Source organism: Monodelphis domestica, chromosome 4 (genome assembly GCF_027887165.1).
Source record: "Monodelphis domestica isolate mMonDom1 chromosome 4, mMonDom1.pri, whole genome shotgun sequence".
In the NCBI taxonomy this organism is placed as follows: Eukaryota; Metazoa; Chordata; class Mammalia; order Didelphimorphia; family Didelphidae; genus Monodelphis; species Monodelphis domestica.
Window position 1 is genome coordinate 425,533,859 of NC_077230.1, and position 19,123 is coordinate 425,552,981.

General features: G+C 38.9%; 1 protein-coding gene across 1 annotated transcript in view; it reads right to left on the reverse strand.

Moving 5' to 3' along the window:
• LOC103092368 (uncharacterized) overlaps positions 1-19,123 on the reverse strand; it is a 1,666,349-nt gene that overhangs the window by 1,239,719 nt on the left and 407,507 nt on the right. The window lies entirely within an intron of this gene.

Here is a 19,123-nt window from a genome sequence, read left to right on the forward strand (position 1 = left end):
CCAAGCCCCGGGTGCTCAGTCTTTCTGGGCTGAGGCAAGCAGGACTGGGGATGACAGACCCCTTCATCCAGCACCTGGGCTTGGATTTGAGGCCTTTATAGCTTGGCAGAACCACCAAGAGTTTATGATTCCTTGGACTGGACTTCAGGAAGCCAGGGTTAATTAACTTGATAGTTTGATAAGGATATTGGGATAGGCTTGTGTGGATAGACTAGGGACAGGCCACAGGGAGACTGTGCTCAGAAAGGGAAACATTACTTTAACTCTGAAGAGTAAAGAAAAGGAAAGGCAGAGAGTGGAAATAGATCAGTTAGTAGCAGGGTACAAAAGGAAGAGCCTCTGGCTGGGAGTCAGGTGAGACCTGGTTCAAGTCTGGAGATTTCAAACCCACAATAACATCTCTGGTGCCTAGCACATAATTTGCCACCAGGAAGCAATTCATACCCTTTACAGAAGATTCTGGAATTCCCTGCTTTGGGTTCTTCCATTTCCTTAGGTGTTTCTTGCCCTACAAGATGAGAATGAGAATGTTGAAGGTGATCTTCAAGCTCAGATATGGTTTTATTCTGGGAATCTAAGCTAATTGTGACTAATTTTCCCTGAGCCTTCATGGCCCAAGGGGAGCTCTTTCCTCATCTCTATTTGGAAGTGAGGCCTTGCCACTGAGAGAGGTGTGTGTGCCAGAGCAATCCCTCGGTCACATCCGGGAGCATCGAAAGGCTTCCTTCCTTGGTCATCCAGTTCCAGCTGTCTTAAAATTAATTTCCAAATTGATAGGAATAAGTTCCAAATATTTCAGCTTTTTTGATCTTGCACTCTGACACTGGGTCTCGGTTGGGAAGTTTAAGGTAAGGAACCATTAGCCTCCCATTTGTATCCAGGAAAGCCAAGTGAGACTGGCCAGGACAGTGACAAATCTGAGGTCTGCTAGCCACTTTTTGTAATGGGGAGAGAATATGAAAGAAGTGTGAACATGATCCTGGGCATGAAGGCCATGGTAGGACATTTTGGAATGTGTTTTGGCAACATCAATGAATGCAATGCCTGACATTCCATAGTGATTAGTGTTGGACTAAGAGTGAGAAAAACCTGACTTCAAACTTTGTGTCAAAATATCTATACTTCTCTGTTTTTAGATGATGTGATAGACCTAGACTGTTGTATCCCCAAAATAAAAGAGATATGATCTAGGAAGACAGTGAGGGAAATAATGGAGAAGCAGCAAAGGGAACAGGGAGAGGGTAGGCTAGGGATAATAAGCAATGGATGAGAGCTGTCAGCAAGCTGTATCTCAAGGTAAAAGCTCCAGGGGCTTTCCTTGACTACACAGGCCAAACAGGATCCAGTTTTATGGACTTGACTCTGTAAACCTCAAAATTCCTTAGACTTATAAATGTTGGAAATTTCACCATTGGGATATTTCATACTTGGAAAATTTCTTACTGATAGTCTATTGGAATGGGAACCCCATTGGCATGGGAGGTTCCTTTTCCTTCCCTTCTTAAGATTACTTTAGGACAGAAACCTTTTGCTGAACAATGGAAAGGACTCTGACCTATGCTTAAGCATAGAACAGGAATTTCTTTGAGTCATGATTGATTTTAGAATTGATACAATGGAGATACTTGGAATCAATCTCCACCCTATTCAGTCCTAACAGGATTGAGTAAGGGCTGCAGCCTAGATCAAAATTTAATTATTCCAATCTCTACCCTACTCAGGTTAACAGGATTTAGAAAGGGCTGTAGCAAAGGAGCAAAGATTTAATCATTTTGAAAATATGACCTTCAACAGACATGTGCAAAGCCTCTGGGCGGTCCTGGGTTAAGCTAGAGCCTCCATTGGCACAGGGAAATTGATGGACAGTGATTGGTAGATGTGAGAACTGAGGGGAGGCAACTTGGATGGTTTCCTTAAAGATCAGGGGGGTCTGAAGACTCGGTGGTGGTTGAGGAGTTGGTCGGAGTGGTGGCAGTGTACTCTGAGAAGCTTGCTCTGAAGGAAGCTGAAGGTGGGGGCCTCTGAGACTGTTTCTCCATTTTGGTCACATGAGTAATAGGGACTGATCTCTTTTCTTTGTCTCAGCTACCTAAGGGCTTGGGCCTTTTGGCCCAGCCTAAACAGAAGGGGTATTTAAGCCCTATTCCCTTCTCTCCCTTTTTCTCTCTCTCTATCTCTAATTCCTTTCTTCCTCCTATTGAAATTAAACTCCATAAAAGGTTGACTGCTCACTTGAATTATTCATTTAGGAATTACATAGCTGAATTCCTTGGCGACCTTAAATTAATATATATCAGTGTTTTAAAGTGATTCCCTTGTCACAACTCCCTGCTCAATTCTGGTCCAAAAATGTTTTGAGATGCCTTGGAGAACTGAACTGAACAAGATTCCTGGACTGATTCTGCAATAGTGCTGAGACCCATAAACTGGGTCATATCCAACCCTATCCTTTCATAGGTGAGGATGGGCTCCAACGTTTGCCACTCTATGATCAGATGGAAATCAGGCTGGCTCAAGCATCCCTGGCCTCAGATCTTCCTCTCTTGCTGTAGGTCTCCTTCTGTCCACTAGGTGGAACTACCAGAACAGGAAGGACTCTGGCTCATTACTCATAAAAAAGTTTCAGTGTAGCAGTTGACACCTAGTGTGATCTAGGGCATCTTAACCTCTCTAGGTCTGTCTATGGATACAACTGAATTCAGTTCCCTGGAAAGATCAGGAAATGTCCAATTAAACAGGAAATCCTGAAAATCAAAAGAGAGTTTAATAAAATCAAAAGGAAATAAAAAACAATTAAATAAAACTAGGATCTGTTTCTTAAAATAAATATATAATTAAATAGATGACCCATTGGTTAATTTGATTAAAGAAAGAAAAGCTTATCACCAATAGCAAAAGTGAAAAGCATGAATGAGTTAGCAAAGAAGTTGGAATTAAGGAAATTCTGAGCAATTATTTTGAGAAATTATGTACCAGCAAAACTGAAATGTATGTGTAGTAGATAAATATTTACAAAAAAAGAAGACTACCTGAGATGATCAGAATTATAAATAGAGTATTTATACAATTCAATCTTATAAGAAGACATTGAAGAAACCACAAATGAATTCTTTATGAAAAAGTCCCTAGGATCATATTGATATACCAGTGAATTACCACACTGAAGGAACAATGAATCTCAATGCTATGTAAACAATCTTAAAATTATAGGCAATGAGGGCTAGGTGAGGTGCTCAGTAGATAGCAGGGCCTAGATTCAGGAGTACCAGGGTTCACATCTGGCCTCAGACACTTCCTGGATGGGTGACCCTGGGCAAGTCATTATCCCCCATTTTCTAGCCTTTATTTCTCATCTAACTTTGAACCAATACTTGATATTGCTTCCAAGATGGATGGAAAGAATTTTCAAAAATACATAAAGAAAGAATCCCAAATTCCTTTTTTGATCCAAATATAGTTTTGATACTTAAGCCAGTGAAAGCAAAAACCGAAAAAGAAATAGAATATTTAAGTAATCCTTTATCAGAAATAGAAATTGAACAAGGCATCACAGATTTCCCTAAGAAAAAATTCCCAGACTTCCGGTCAAGATGGCGGCTTAGAGAAAGCTAAAGTTCAGATCTCCAGAAAACCCTTCCCGACCGATCTCAAACTATAAGCTCCTAAGGCGCCAAAATTCAAAACGATCAACAGCACAGACCCTGGGAATCCTCCTCCTGGACCTGGACCTGGGTCAAAAGGTACAGCCCCCCTCAAAAGCCAGAACCCGAGATCACTCGGACCTAAGGTGTAGGAGTGCAGAATCCAAGGCTCCGGGAAGCTGCAGCCCTGCCCCGCTCAGAGAGCAGGGTCCTCTGAAACAACAACAACCCTCAGGGCCTTCTATCCAAGTCTCAGTGAAAGTCACTGCCCTCGGAGCTCCCCCCCCCCCCCCGCAGAGAGCAGGGTCATCTGAAACAACAGCAACCCTCAGGGTGGGCAAGACAGCCTCATGGGCTGGATCCTGCTATCGGAGTCTCAGTGAAAGTCACTGCCCTCGGAGCTCCGGGAAGCCGCAGCCCATCCCCCCACAGAGAGCAGGGTCCTCTGAAACAACAGCATCCCTCGGGGCGGGCAAGACAGCCTCATGGGCTGGATCCTTCAATTGGAGTCTCAGTGAAAGTCACTGCCCTCAGAGCTCCGGGAAGCCGCGACTCCTTCCTCCCCGCAGAGAGCAGGGTCCTCTGAAACAACAGCAACCCTCAGGGCCGACAAAACAGCCTCGCAGCCAGCTATTCTGAAGGCAACTTCCGGAAAGCAACCCAACCCAGTCCAGTCGAGCAGGCACCATAGAAGCAGGGAAGCAGAGAGAACCGGGGCAGAGTGTGGCCCCCTGGTCCGACCCTTCCATTCCAGTTCCAGTGAAAGTCATTGCCCATACTCAATATAACCCAGGGAAAGCTCATAGAACCTACAATCTGCCCAGGACTAAAGCCTCTGAACACCAGAGATAAGAAAATCTAATCTTCCCCATTCAGAGATGGCAAACTCCACAGAAGCACAGAAGCCCCAAAATCCCAAGAAAAATAAGAAGAAAGGGGCTATTTTGGACACATTCTATGGAACCAAAACACAAAATACAGAGGAGATAGAAGACGATGCACAAGAAAATGCTTCGAAACCTTCCAAAAGAAATGGAAACTCTCCACAAACACATGAAGAATTTGAATCAGAAATGACCAAAAAGATGGAAAAATTCTGGGAGGAAAAGTGGGAAATAATGCAAAAGAAATTCACGCATCTACAAAACCAGTGTGATGAAACGGGAAAGGAAAACCAGGCTTTAAAGGCCAGAATCAGGCAGCTGGAAGACAACGATCGTATAAAAGAGCAAGAATTAATAAAGCAAAGCCAAAATACCAAAAATTAGAAGAGAACGTAAAATATCTCACCAACAAGGTGACAGATCTGGAAAATAGAGGGAGAAGAGAGAATTTAAAAATAACTGGACTTCCAGAAAAGCCAGAAATAAACACCAAACTCAACATCGTGATACAGGATATAATCAAAGAAAATTGCCCAGAGATTCTAGAACAAGGGGGCAATACAGCCACTGACAGAGCTCACAGAACACCTTCTACACTAAACCCTCAAAAGACAACTCCCAGGAATGTAATTGCCAAATTCCAAAGCTATCAAACAAAAGAAAATATCCTACAGGAAGCCAGAAAAAAGACAATTTAGATATAAAGGAATGCCAATCAGGGTCACACAAAGACCTTGCAAGTTCTACTCTAAATGATCATAAGGCATGGAACATGATCTTCAGAAAGGCAAGAGAGCTGGGTCTCCAACCAAGAATCAGCTACCCAGCAAAACTGACTATATACTTCCAAGGGAAAGTATGGGCATTCAACAAATTAGAAGACTTCCAACTTTTTGCAAAGAAAAGACCAGAGCTCTGTGGAAAGTTTGATACCAAAAAACAAACAGCAAGGAATACCTGAAAAGGTAAATATGAAGGAAAGAGAAAAGGAGAAAAATGTTATCTTCTTCTTTTACTCAAACTCTCTTCTATAAGGACAACATCTCTATCAGTCTATGTATACTAACATGTGGGGAAAATGTAATGTATAAATAGGGGGTAAAGAAAGACCAAATAGAATAATCGTTCTCACACAAAGATTCACATGGGAAGGGGAGGGGAAGAAAACTCCTATAAGAAGGAGAGGAAGAGAGGGTTTTTTACTTAAACCTTAATCTCGGGGAAATCAACTCTGAGAGGGAAAAACATCCAGATCCATTGGGATCTTGAATTCTATCTTACCCAACAAGGGTAGGGAAAAGGGAAAACCAAGGGGGGAGGGGGAGAGGGAAAACAAAAAGGGAGGGAAAGAGAGGGGGAAGGGGGAGGGAACAAAAAGGGAGAGATTAAAAAGGGAAATATCAAGGGACGGGACAAGGGGGACTGATTCAAAGTAAATCACTGGACTAAAAGGTAGAGCCAAAGAAGAAAAGGTTAGAATTAGGGAAGGCTATCAAAATGCCAGGGAGTCCACAAATGACAATCATAACTTTGAAAGTGAATGGGATGAACTCACCCATAAAATGAAGACGAATAGCAGAATGGATTAGAATCCAAAACCCTACCATATGTTGTCTTCAAGAAACACACATGAGGCGGGTTGACACCCACAAGGTCAGAATTAAATGATGGAGTAAGACCTTCTGGGCCTCAACTGACAGAAAGAAGGCAGGAGTGGTAATCATGATATCTGATAAAGCCAAAGCAAAAATAGACCTGATCAAAAGGGATAGGGAAGGTAATTATGTTTTGTTAAAAGGGACTTTAGACAATGAGGAAATATCATTAAGCAACATGTATGCACCAAATAATATAGCACCCAAATTTCTAATGGAGAAACTAGGAGAATTGAAGGAAGAAATAGACAGTAAAACCATATTAGTGGGAGACTTAAACCAACCATTATCAAATTTAGATAAATTAAATCAAAAAATAAATAAGAAAGAGGTAAAAGAAGTGAATGAAATCATAGAAAAATTAGAATTAATAGACATATGGAGAAAAATAAATAGGGATAAAAAGGAATACACCTTCTTCTCAGCACCACATGGCACATTCACAAAAATTGACCATACATTAGGTCACAGAAACATAGCACACAAATACAGAAAAGCAGAAATACTGAATGCAGCCTTCTCAGATCACAAGGCAATAAAAAAAGATTAGTAATGGTACATGGAAAACCAAATCTAAAACCAATTGGAAATTAAACAATATGATACTCCAAAACCGTTTAGTTAAAAAAGAAATCATAGAAACAATTAATAATTTCATCGAGGAAAATGACAATGGCGAGACATCCTTTCAAACCTTATGGGATGCAGCCAAAGCGGTAATCAGAGATAAATTCATATCTCTGAATGCTTATGTTAACAAACTAGGGAGAGCAGAAATCAATCAATTGGAAATGCAAATGAAAAAAAACTCGAAAGCAATAAAATTAAATCCCCCAGCAGAAAACCAAACTAGAAATCCTAAAAATTAAGGGAGAAATTAAGAAAATCGAAAGTGCTAGAACTATTGATTTAATAAATAAGACAAGAAGCTGGTACTTTGAAAAAACAAACAAAATAGACAAAGTACTGCTCAATCTAATTAAAAAAAGGAAGGAAGAAAAGCAAATTAACAGCATTAAAGATGAAAAGGGGGACAGCACCTCCGATGAAGAGGAAATTAAGGCAATCATTAGAAATTACTTTGCCCAATTATATGGCAATAAATAGACCAATTTAGGAGATATGGATGAATATATACCAAAATACAAACTGCCTAGACTAACAGAAGAGGAAATAGAATTCTTAAATAATCCCATATCAGAAAATGAAATCCAACAAGCCATCAAAGAACTTCCTAAGAAAAAATCCCCAGGGCCTGATGGATTCACCAGTGAATTCTATCAAACATTCAGAGAACAGTTAATCCCAATAGTATACAAACTATTTGACATAATAAGCAAAAAGGGAGTTCTACCAAACTCCTTTTACGACACAAACTAGATACTGATTCCAAAACCAGGCAGGTCAAAAACAGAGAAAGAAAACTATAGACCAATCTCCCTAATGAATATAGATGCAAAAATCCTAAATAGGGTACTAGCAAAAAGACTCCAGCAAGTGATCAGAAGAATCATTCACCATGATCAAGTAGGATTTATATCAGAGATGCAGGGCTGGTTCAACATTAGGAAAACCATCCACATAATTGACCACATCAACAAGCAAACCAGCAAGATCCACATGATTATCTCAATAGACGCAAAAAAAGCATTTGATAAAATACAACACCCATTCCTATTAAAAACACTAGAAAGCATAGGAACAGAAGAGTCATTCCTAAAAATAATAAACAGTATATATCTAAACCCATCAGCTAATATCATCTGCAATGAGGATAAACTAGATGCATTCCCAATAAGATCAGGAGTGAAACAAGGATGCCCAGTATCACCTCTACTATTTGACATTGTACTAGAAACACTAGCAGTAGCAATTAGAGAAGAAAAAGAAATTGAAGGCATCAAAATAGGCAAGGAGGAGACCAAGTTATCACTCTTTGCAGATGACATGATGGTCTACTTAAAGAATCCTAGAGATTCAACCAAAAAGCTAATTGAAATAATCAACAACTTTAGCAAAGTTGCAGGATACAAACTAAACCCACATAAATCATCAGCTTTTCTATATATCTCCAACACAGCTCAGCAGCAAGAACTAGAAAGAGAAATCCCATTCAAAATCACCTTAGACAAAATAAAATACCTAGGAATCTAACTCCCAAGACAAACACAGGAACTATATGAACACAACTACAAAACACTAGCCACACAACTAAAACTAGACTTGAGCAAATGGAAAAACATTAACTGCTCATGGATAGGACGAGCCAATATAATAAAAATGACCATCCTACCCAAACTTATTTATCTATTTAGTGCCATACCCATTGAACTACCAAAATACTTCTTCACTGATTTAGAAAAAACCATAACAAAGTTCATTTGGAAGAACAAAAGATCAAGGATATCCAGGGAAATAATGAAAAAAAAAACACATATGATGGGGACCTTGCAGTCCCTGACCTTAAACTATATTACAAAGCAGCAGTCATCAAAACAATTTGGTACTGGCTAAGAAACAGAAAGGAAGATCAGTGGAATAGACTGGGGGAAAGCGACCTCAGCAAGACAGTATATGATAAACCCAAAGATCCCAGCTTTTGGGACAAAAATCCACTATTCGATAAAAACTGCTGGGAAAATTGGAAGACAGTGTGGGAGAGACTAGGAATAGATCAATACCTCACACCCTACACCAAAATAAATTCAAAATGGGTGAGTGACTTAAACATAAAGAAGGAAACCATAAGTAAATTGGGTAAACACAGAATAGTATACATGTCAGACCTTTGGGAGGGGAAAGGCTTTAAAACCAAGCAAGACATAGAAAGAATCACAAAATGTAAAATAAATAATTTTGACTACATCAAACTAAAAAGCTTTTGTACAAATGAAACCAATGTAACTAAAATCAGAAGGGAAACAACAAATTGGGGAAAAATCTTCATAGAAACCTCTGACAAAGGTTTAATTACTCATATTTATAAAGAGCTAAATCAATTGTACAAAAAATCAAGCCATTCCTCAATTGATACATGGGCAAGGGACATGGATAGGCAGTTCTCAGATAAAGAAATCAAAACTATTAACAAGCACATGAAGAAGTGTTCTAAATCTCTTATAATCAGAGAGATGCAAATCAAAACAACTCTGAGGTATCACCTCACACCTAGCAGATTGGCTAACATAACAGCAAAGGAAAGTAATGAATGCTGGAGGGGATGTGGCAAAGTAGGGACATTAATTCATTGCTGGTGGAGTTGTGAACTGATCCAACCATTCTGGAGGGCAATTTGGAACTATGCCCAAAGGGCGACAAAAGAATATCTACCCTTTGATCCAGCCATAGTACTGCTGGGTCTGTACCCCAAAGAGATAATGGACAAAAAGTCTTGTACAAAAATATTCATAGCTGCGCTCTTTGTGGTGGCCAAAACCTGGAAAACGAGGGCCATCAATTGGGGAATGGCTGAGCAAATTGTGGTATATGTTGGTGATGGAATACTATTGTGCTAAAAGGAATAATAAAGTGGAGGAGTTCCATGGAGACTGGAACAACCTCCAGGAAGTTATGCCGAGCGAGAGGAGCAGAACCAGGAGAACATTGTACACAGAGACTAATACACTGTGGTATAATCGAACGTAATGGACTTCTCCATTAATGGCGGTATAATGTCCCTGAACAATTTGCAGGGATCTAGGAGAAAAAAAAAACACTTCATAAGCAAAGGATAAACTATGGGAGTAGAAACACCCAGGAAAAGCAACTGCCTGAATATAGCGGTTGAGGGGACATGACAGAGGAGAGACTCTAAATGAACACTCTAATGCAAATATTATCAACAAAGCAATGGGTTCAAATCAAGAAAACATGTAATGCCCAGTGGATTTACGCGTCGGCTATGGGGGGTGGGGGGAGGAAAAGAAAATGATCTATGTCTTTAATGAATAATGCTTGGAAATTATCAAATAAAATATATTAAAAAAAAGAAAAAGAAAAAATTCCCAGGGCCTGATCAATTCACAAGTATTTTACATCAAACATTCAAAGAACAGCTATTCGCAATAGTATACAAACTATTTGGCATAATAAACAAAGAGTGAGTTCTACAAAATTCCTTTAATGACACAAATATGGTACTGATTCCAAAGCCAGGAATGCCAAAAACAGTGAAAGAAAACTACAGACCAATCTCCATAATGAATATAGATGCAAAAATCTTAAATAGAATACTAGCAAAAAGACTCCAGCAAGTATTCATGAAGGTTATTCATTATGATCAGGTGGGATTTATAACAGATTAATATTAGGAAAATCTTCCACATAATTGGCCATATCAACAGGCAAACCAACAAAAATCACATGATTATCACAACAGTGGAGAAAAAAACCTTTGACTAAATATAACACTCATTCCTACTAAAAACACTAGAAAGTATAGGAATAGAAGGGCCTTTCCTAAAAATAATATACAGTATATATCTAAAACCATTAGTAAGCAGCATCTGCAATAGGGATAAATTAGAAGCCTTCCCAATAAGATCAGGAGTGAAACAAAGATGCTCATTATCACCTCTATTATTTAACATTGTACTAGAAACAATAACAGTAGCAATTAGAGAAGAAAAAGAAATTTAAGGAATTAACATAGACAATGAGGAGACCAAGCTATCCCTCTTTGCAGGTGATATGATGGTCTACTTAAATTATCCTAGAGAATCAACTAAAAGGCTAGTGGAATTAATCAATAACTTTACCAATGTTGCAGAATACAAAATAAAGCCATATTTCTATATATTTCCAACATGTAGCAGTCCAACCCTAGCTATGGGCAAGGGAAACAGTATGTACAGAGTGGCTTAGAAGAGAGCATTCTCAGTCTTGCACATGGCTAGGAAAGCCTCTGACCCTTGACCCCAGCTTCCCCCAGCTTAGGTGGGAAAACAGGTTTCTTTGTGATCACCTGGCTAAGATAAATCACACCTATACCTTGTCATTAACCAATGATAATCATCCCTATGTATTATGTATATTTGCATATAAGAGGCATTAAAAGCAAGGGCCACAGCAATCCCTGCCCTCTTGCTCTCTTGGATATCAGCTCTCACTGATGCCTGTCCTTGCTGGAGCTTGGCCTCTGGCCAAGCTCCATCTTTAATTCCTTTCCTTCTCTATCTCTCTCACCTGGGACCTGGCCTTCAGCCAGGCACTTTCTTTTCTCTATCATGTCTCCGACCTGTATTGTACTGAATCTGGATCTTTGGATGGAATAAGCCTTCTGAGTAGTCCACTGATTGGAGTATTGCTGTGGCTCCAATATAATCAATAAGGCCTGGTTTCTGACTCATTTCTGCCACCTCATATCTCTAACTTGTCTCTGCCACGCCCCTCGCGGTATCCAAAATTCTATCCTTCCTCTATCTTTCCACCTTGTGGCTTCTTGAGGGTTTACAACACATCTCAACGACAAGAATTAGAAATAGAAATTTCATTTAAAAATCACCCTACACAATATAAAATATGTAGGAATCTATCTGCCCAAACAAACACAAGAACTATATGAACACAACTACAAAACAATTTCCACAGAATTAAAACTAGATCTAAATAATTGGAAAAATATTAACTGCTCTTGGGTAGGATGAGTTAGCATAATAAAAATAACAATCCTACCCAAACTTATTTACTTATTTAGTGCTATACCCATGGAACTACCAGGAAAGTTATTTATCAAAGTAGAAAAAAAAAATCACAAAGTTCATTTGGAAGAACCAAAAATCAAGGCAATCCAGGGAAATAATGAAAAAAATGTGGAGGACGGTGTCCTAGCAGTACCAGATCTCAAACATTAATATGAATCAGTGGTCATCAAAGCAATATGGTACTGGCTAAGACAAAGAAAGGAGGATCAATGGAATAGACTTAGCGTAAGGGACCTAAGCAAGACTATCAATGATAAACCCAAGGACCCCAAGTTTGAGGACAAAAATCTATTTGATAGAAACTTCTGGGAAAATTGGAAGATAAAATGGGAGAGATTGGGTTTGGATCAACATCTCAAACCCTAAACCAAGAAAATTCTGAATGGGTGAATAACCTCAATATAAAGAAGGAAAATATAAGTAAATTAGGTGAACACAAAATACTATATATATCAGATATTTGGGGAAGGAAAGATTTTAAGACCAAGCAAGAGTTAGAAAAAATCACAAAATGTACCATAAATAATTTTGATTATATTCAGTTAAATAGGTTTTGTGCCAACAAAACAAATGTAACTGAAATTATAATGAAAGCAACAAATTGGGGAAGAAATCTTCATGACAAAAAATTCAGACTAAGATCTAATTACTCAAATTTATAAGGAGCTAAATCAATTGTACAAAAAATCAAGCCATTCTCCAATTGATAAATGGGTAACGGACATGAATAGGCAACTTTCATACGAAGAAATAAAAACCATTAATAAGCACATTTCTATTGAAAACACTAGAAAGTATAGGATAGAAGGGCCTTTCCTAAAAATAAAAAACAGTATAGATCTAAAACCATCAGCAAAATCATCTGCAATGGGGATAAACCAGAATCATTCCCAATAAGATCAGGAGTCAAACAAGGATGCCCATTATCACTTTTATTATTTAATATTGTACTAGAAACACTAGCAGTAGCAATTAGAGTAGAAAAAGAAATTGAAGGTATTAAAATTGGCAATGAGGAGACCAAGCTGTCACTCTTTGCAAATGGTATGATGGTCTATTTAAAGTATCCTAGAGAATCAACTAAAAAGCTAGTGGAAATAATCAACAACTTTAGCAAAGTTTCAGGATACAAAATAAACCTGCATAAGTCATCAGCATTCCTATATATCTCCAACCCAGTTCAGCAACAAGAATTAGGAAGAGAAATTCCATTTAAAATCACCCTAGACAATATAAAATACTTAGGAATCTATCTGCCAAGACAAACACAAGAACTATATGAACACAACTGCAAAACACTCTCCACACCATTAAAACTAGATCTAAACAATTGGAAAAACATTGATTGCTCATGGGTGGGATGAGCTAACAATAAAAATGACCATCCTATCCAAACTTATCTATCTATTTAGTGCCATACACATTAAAATTCCAAAAAACTTTTTTACTGAATTAGAGAAAACCATAACAAAGTTCATTTGGAAGAACAAAGAATCAAGGATATCCAGGGAAATAATGGGAAAAAAATACAAAGGAAGGTGGCCTTTTAGTCCCAGATCTCAAACTATATTACAAAGCAGTGGTCATCAAAACAATTTGGAACTGGCTAAGAGACAGAAAGGAGTATCAGTGGAATAGACTTGGGCTAAATGACCTCAGCAAGACAGTCTATGACAAACCCAAAGACCCCAGCTTTTGGGACAAAAATCCACTATTTGATAAAGACTGCTGGGGAAATTGCAAGACAGTGTGGGTGATATTAGGTTTGGATCAACAAATCACACCCTACACCAAGATAGACTCAGGATGGGTGAATGACTTGAATATAAAGAAGGAAACTATAAGTAAATTAGGTGAACACAGAATAGCATACATGTCAGACCTTTGGAAAGGGAAAGATTTTAAAACCAAGCAAGATTTAGAAAGAGTCACAAAATGTAAAATAAATAATTTTGACTACATCAAATTAAAATGTTTCTGTACAAACAAAAGCAATGTAACCAAAATTAGAAGAGAAGCAACAAATTGGGAAATAATCTTCATAACATAAACCTCTAACAAAGGTCTAATTACTCAAATTTATAAAGAGCTAAACCATTTGTACAAAAAATCAAGCCATTCTCCAATTGAAAAATGGGCAAGGGACATGAATAGGCAATTTTCAGTTAAATAAATCAAAACTATTCATAACCACATGAAAAAATGTTCTAAATCTCTTATAATCAGAGAGATGCAAATCAAAACAACTCTGAGGTATCATCTCACACCTAGCAGATTGGCCAACATGACAGCAAAGGAAAGTAACGAATGCTGGATGGGATGTGACAATGTGGGGACACTAATTCATTGCTGGTGGAGTTGTGAATTGATCCAACAGTTCTGGAGGGCAATTTGGAACTATGCCCAAAGGACAATAAAAGATTGTCTGCCCTTTGATCAAGCCATAGCACTGCTGGGTTTGTACCCCAAATAGATAATAAGGAAAAAGACTTGTACAAGAATATTCATAGCTGCACTCTTTGTGGTGGAAAAAGGATGCCCATTAATTGGAGAACGGTTGAACAAATTGTGGTATATGTTGTTGATGGATACTATTGTGCTAAAAGGAATAATAAAGTGGAGGAATTCCATGGAGACTGGAAAGACCTCCAAGAAGTGATGCAGAGTGAGAGGAGCAGAAACAGGAGAACATTGTACACAGAGACTGATACACTGTGGTCCAATCATAAAGGACTTCTCCATTAATGGCTTTACAATGTCCCTGAACAATCTGTAGAGTTCTATGAGGAAAAAAAAAAAACTATTCACAAGCAGAGGACAAACTGAAGGAGTAAAAACACCAAGGAAAAGCAACTGCTTGACTACAGAGGCTGAGGGGACAAGTCAGAGGAGAGAAGCTAAATGAGCACCCTAATGCAAATACCAACAACAAGGAAATGGGTTCGGAGCAAGGACACATGAGATAGCCAGAGGAGATACCTAGCTAGGGGAGGGTTGGTAGGGGGTGGGGGGAGAAAAAGAAAATGATCTCTGTTTCCAATGAATAATGTATGAAAATGACCAAATAAAATGTTTTAAAAACTCAAAAAAAATAAACATATGAAAAAGTGTTCTAAATCTCTTATAATCAGAGACATGTAAGTCAAAACAACTCTGAGGTATCACCTTACACCTACCGGATTGGGTAACATGACAGCAAAGGAAAGTAATGAATGTTGGAGGGGATGTGGCAAAATTGGGATGATAATGCAGTGCTTGTGGAGTTGTGAATTGATCTGGAGGGCAATTTGGAACTATGCCCAAAGTGCACTAAAGAATAGTTGGCCTTTTAATCCAGCCATAGCACTGTTGGGTTTATACCCCAAAGAGATAATAAGGAAAAAAGATTTGTACAAGAATATTCATAGCTGCACTCTTTGTGGTGGCAAAAAATTTAAAATGAGGGGATGCCCTTCAATTGGGGAATGGCTGAACAAATTGTTGTATATCTTGATGATGGAATTCTATTGTGCTCAAAGGAATGATAAACTGGAGGGATTCCATGTGAACTGGAATAACCTCCAGGAACTGATGCAGAGTGAAAGCAGCTGAACCAGGAGAACATTGTACACAGAGACTTATACACTATGGTACAATCAAATGTAATGGACTTCTCCATTAGTTCCAATGCAGTGATCCTGAACAACTCAGAGGGATCTATAAAGAAGAAAACTATCCAAATTCAGAGGAAAAACTGTGGAAGCAGAAACACAGAAGAAATAGAACAGCTTCATTACATGGGTCAAGGGAGAAATGATTGGGGATGTAGACTCTAAATTATCACCCTAGTGCAAACATCAACAACATGGAAACAGGTTCTGATTAAGAACATGTAAAACACATGTAAAACACAGTGGAATTGCATGTCAGCTATGGGAAGGTATGGAGGAAGGGGAGGGAGGGAAAGAATATGATTCTTGGAACGAAGGAATAATGTTCTAATTTGGCTAAATAAAATTTTAAAAAGTAACTGCATAAAATATTTCAGTAGCTATAAGACTTAAATCCTATATATTTATAATCTTTAGCATTCAAGTTATGTTTTGCTCCAGAACTGTCTTCAAATTATGTTTGTAAATATTATGTAGGAAAATATAAAACCAGGTTTGAATGGAAATAATTTCGATATGGTGCTATTTCTTTAAGTTCAATAAAGCAAATTTTTAAAAGATAAAAAAAAATAGACAAGAGAAGAGTTAATCCTATCCTTTACAACAGACTGATGACTTGACTATCCTGATTAATGCATCGATCTAAGACATTTTCAAAGGATTTATGATGAAGAAAAATACCCTCTACCTCCAGAGAAAGATCTGATGATGTCTGAATTTGTACAAACAATACTTCTTTCAATTTCTGTTTTTCTTGCCTTTTTTGTTGTTGTTCCAAAGAGGCTAATGTGTAAATATGTTTTACGTAATTTCATATGTACAAAAGACACCACATTTCTTGCCTTCACAATGGGTCAGGAACAGGTAGGAAGGGGGTACTCAAAATTTTTAAAAAGATTGTTAAAAATAAAAATACAAAGAATTTGGAGTTTGTGAGGAAGTTTGAGATTTCCATTCCATTGAGGTCCTGGGAAAATTTGGCAAATAGAATCATCCATCTACTATATTGCAAAAGGTATAAGGTATAGGGCCCTCAGTTTTTGTAGTTGCCTTTATTGAATAGGTAGAGTCATTGCCCAGAAGAACAGAAAAAGGCAGGAAGTAACAAAAGCCCTTCTTAATGAAGTAATTCCTAGGGTGGGCCATCCCACATCACATCATCAAAATGATAATGGTCCTGGCTTCACATCACTATTATTCCCATAATTACTAATGCTTTGTGTATAACCAACAACCTTTATTGCACCTGGTATCCCTAGTACTCAATCAACCCTGTTTGCTTCAGTTTCCTCATCTGTAAAATAAGCTGAAGAAGGGAATAACAAAGCACTTCATGACTTTTGTTAAAAAACACCAAATAGGGTCATGAAGACAGACACGTCTGAAATAACTGAACAAATTTTCCTTTTCTGAAAGGGAAATTTAGTGATTCTGAACCATACTGTCTGTCTCAGTCAAATTTGCCTCCTCTTGTTTGGGACACACTCCTGGAGGGGGGTAGGGACTGAGTCATTTTTCTGTATCTCTAGTCCAGAGCCTAGAGACACTTTGTGCTGAGCAAGTGCGTGAAAAATATTGTGGGATAGAGGTGAATGGCTGGTGTGGCCCAGGTCAGTTAGATGAATGAATGAATGTACCTGTGGACTGATAAGAAGAAGATGAGTGATGTAGGAGGTGGGGAAGGGAGGAGGCTTGGTGTTCATCCAATACTACATATCAGCCTCAGTTTCCTTAGCATTCAAATGAAGATAATGCTTGTGCTTTGGAATACAATGAGATGCTATATTGCTTAGTAGACTTTAAAGTGCTGAGTATCTGGTAAATCTTGTAATTAGCATTATCTCATTTCTCCATGCCTAGAAGATTACTCAGATTGGGTCAATAGCTTCCCAAGGGGTAAGGGATAAAGCTGATCTCTTTAGGTGACCCATCAAAATGGGAATGACCTGGGGAAGCAGAGGGGCAGCAGTTAGAAACCAACAGGGGAAGAGCCAAGATGACAGCATAGCAGGAGCTTCTCTGAATCTCCCTCCAACCAATCATTACAAAGCATCTCAAAAGGACAAAAATCAGAAGCAGAGGAGTAAAGGGCCTCTCCTACTGGACACAGTGTGAAATGTAGGCATTGAGTGAGGGATCCCTATGCCATGAGGGAGAGAAACTGCTCAAATCAAAGCACTAGTTGACCATGTCTTCCCCACAACCGCTTACTAAGCCATAGTTAATGCCAGAGCCAGGAAAATTTCCAAAGTCTCAGGGATGACTGAAAGAACTGCAGAATACCCCTGAGGGCTGTGCCTGGCCTTGGCAGTGAGACTCAAAGCTGAATAACACAGTCCTTGCAGCAGGGGTAGCAAAGGGGCAGCCAAAGGTGTAATCAAAGCAAAGCAGAGTTAAGGATGATGAACTTAGTGCAAAACCCATGTTGCAGTTGAAAATCCAAGAGGCAACCACTGAGGACTATAACCTTAGGACAAAATGCTTTGAAGCAGGAACTACACATAAAAAAAAAAAAAAAAACCATCACAGATCTACCTGCCCTCACTCAGGCCTCTGAACGGGAAGGAAAGATAGTCCTAAGGTAAAGTCCTTGAGACAGAAGCTTAAGAGCAATGATCACAAATATTCAAGTATCCCAATCTTCCAAGGGCAAAAGGAGTAAAGAACATAAAAAACCCTCTTGACCATGGAAAAATTTTATGGAGACAAAGAGCAAATGTAGAATGTCTGTCTTGTAAAGTGGGTACAGGGAGTGCACATCATCCTCTTCCTCATTTCTTGCTCTTGGGCCCAGGGGTCTCACATTAAAAAAAAAAAAACAAAAAACAATCCCTTAAATTCTGTTTTAGAATATATATTAAATATTGTTTTTAAAGTATAAGAACATACGGGCTTGGGAATTGGGGATAAGAGACATGCCCAGGGTAACAGAGATAGGAAGTGACTAAGGACAGATTTGAAGCCTGAATCTCCCGACTCCAGGCCTGGCCCCTCTATTTACTGATCCTTTTCACTTTGTTGCTAGGAAAAGAGGAAGCAGGAAAAGGAGAAAGCTGTGGGAGAGACCTGAGAACTGGAGAGTTACCAGCATCCTCAGAAGGAAATGCTTCCTCAGTGTTCCAATTCTTGCTTGATCCAGCAACTTTAGCACTAGATGACTGGCATGAGAGGTGCCTTATTAATCTATTTCAGATTTCCCCCAATTCATAAAGTCTTCATGTGATTCTGATTTCCTTAGTAGCTGTTTAAAGTCAAGGAACAGGGAATGAGGATCCCAGAACACCCATAGGAAAGCTCACCAAATGAAGACACCCACATCTCACATACAGTGCCAAAAACAAGGGGGTGGGGGGGCAAGTACGGGTGAGAATATGACTCCTGGGAAACAAGTCCTCTTCTGCAAGTCTGACTTGGCCAGGTTGGGATGGATGGCTCTTGCCACTCTGTGGCTCAGAATAGGGCAAGGCTTTCTCTCTCTCTAGGACTGGGAGGGAAGACTCCCAGGTCCCTTTCGTAAGTTAGGTAAAGGAGGAACCTGGCCCTTGGAAGTCCATGGCTCCAACATAGGAAAAGGCACAGAAATGGAGATTG